Source organism: Suncus etruscus, chromosome 3, assembly GCF_024139225.1.
Source record: "Suncus etruscus isolate mSunEtr1 chromosome 3, mSunEtr1.pri.cur, whole genome shotgun sequence".
Classification (NCBI taxonomy): domain Eukaryota; kingdom Metazoa; phylum Chordata; class Mammalia; order Eulipotyphla; family Soricidae; genus Suncus; species Suncus etruscus.
In genome coordinates, this window is record NC_064850.1 from 128158954 (window position 1) to 128160997 (window position 2044).

At 46.2% G+C, this 2044-nt stretch overlaps 1 non-coding gene across 1 annotated transcript; it reads right to left on the reverse strand.

Moving 5' to 3' along the window:
- Positions 1–738: 738 nt before the first annotated feature.
- On the reverse strand, positions 739–845 carry LOC126005668 (U6 spliceosomal RNA). Its single transcript, XR_007494709.1, has one exon. It is a non-coding gene; the product is annotated as a U6 spliceosomal RNA (small nuclear RNA).
- Positions 846–2044: the final 1199 nt, after the last annotated feature.

Sequence of the window (2044 nt, forward strand, 5' to 3'; positions counted from 1 at the left end):
GTTTGCTTCTTGTTCCAGGCTTTTCCACTGGCTACTTCACAGATTTGTGGAATTGACTGTACTCTGCACAGGTGTCAGACATAAAGCAGGTCTGTACACTGGCCACTGATATTCATCAGTGGTTTTGAGTGTTGGCACTTGGTTCAGGACAAAGAGGAGACAACAGACCTGAAGCAGAGGGCTCAAGCCCTGGGGCTCAGGGCTTTCCTCTGGTGCATAAAGGGGGTGGACACCAACCATGAATACCCCAGAAAGAGAAAGTGGTCAGTGCTTGGGGGCAGTGTTGAGACAAAGGAATCACCAGTTGCAATGCTGGATTTGTTTATTCTGATAAGGGAGGGAGACAAATCTAGACAAAGAAATGGAGAGGCTGCTTCTGGCCAATGTTCAGGAGAAAGCACCGAGTTCCTCCATTCGGTAAGCTCGTGGGCGAGGACCTGAGGCTCTACATGGATCTTCTGAAAATCAGCTGCAGTTGATTTTGACAGATTTTGACAATGAGATCCAGTTTTTCCCTCCTCTCTCCTGCTACTCTCATGCTCTTGCATGACAGACAATGAACTTCTCCTGTGTGTAGACCAAGGTAGCTCGTCTCAGACCCTGGGAGATTCTTCTGCCTAACACTTGGTTCATATTTGAAACTATCCTTGAAAGTAGAGGCACAGGCCAAAGTGCTTTATGGCCTCCAAGAAAAGGAGGATTGAAAGGTGCAGGGCATTCTTTCTTTCTTTCTTTTTTTAAAATATGGAGCGCTTCATGAATTTGCGTGTCATACTTGCGCAGGGGTCATGCTAATCTTCTCTGTATTGTTCCAATTTTAGTATATGTGCTGCCGAAGCGAGCACGCATTCTTTATTTTCAATTACTTTTGGATTCAGTCACTGTGAGGTTACAAAGTCTTTGTGATTGGGCATCAGGTATACAATATTTCAACACTGATCCTGTTACCAGTGTCCCTTCCTTCCACCAATATCCCCACCCCCAATCCTGCCAGACTTCCCTTTCACCTACCAGTCCACCTCTACAAAAGGCACTAAGAAATAGCACAGTGATAAGGCATTTGCCTTGCATGCTGCTGACCCAGGATAGATCCTAGGTTTGCACAGTGATAAGGCATTTGCCTTGCATGCTGCTGACCCAGGATAGATCCTAGGTTTGATACCCAGAATCCCATATAGTTCCCTGAGCCTGCCAGGAGCAATTTCTGAGCACAGATCCAGGAGTAACTCCTGAGCGCCGCCAGGTGTGGCCCAAAAGCCAAAGAAAGAAATACACCATGGTGGGGCAGGAGCTATAGCACAGTGGGGATGGCATTTGTCTTCATGTAGCCAATCCTATTGTGATCCCTGGCACCCCGAATCCACAATGAGTGATTCCTGAGCACAGAGCCAGTATAGTAACCCCTGAGCACCTCCTGGTATTGCCTGCAAGCTAAGCAAACAACAAAATATATACCGTGGTTTCCAATACAATTACTTGTAGATAAATCAGGAGGCAAGAGACAAAGACAGAATGATCCAGCTTGAAGCTGCTGTATTGAGGGAGATTCCCACAGTTGGCATTTCCTAAAGACCTTTGCCCTCAGATGGCAGAACTAAGAAGATGAGAGGAAGGGCCTGAAGGGATGTGATCACTCTGGTGGTGGGTAAGCCATAGCTGTCCATGCATCCCCACAACATCAGTGTTCTAGTAAACAAATTCTACCTCGTTAAATCCACTTAAAAAACGAGGTTGCAGGACAAAGTTGAATATTAATTTTATCAGATTTCATTTGCCAGGTGTGTTGTGAAAAATCACCAAGTTCACATTACTGAACTCTTTTTTGGAGAAAGTAATGCTGACCTGCTCAGGAATAAAGGTGATCATGGGATGGTGGTGGTGGCTGGAACCATAGCACAGTTGGGGAGGGGGACATTTGTCTTCCACATCCCTGACCCTAGTTTGAATTCAGCATCCTTTAGGGTCTTTTGAGCACCTCTAAGAGTGATTCCTGAGTGAATAGACAGGAGAAGCCCTGAGCATCACTAGGTGTGGCCCCAAAACC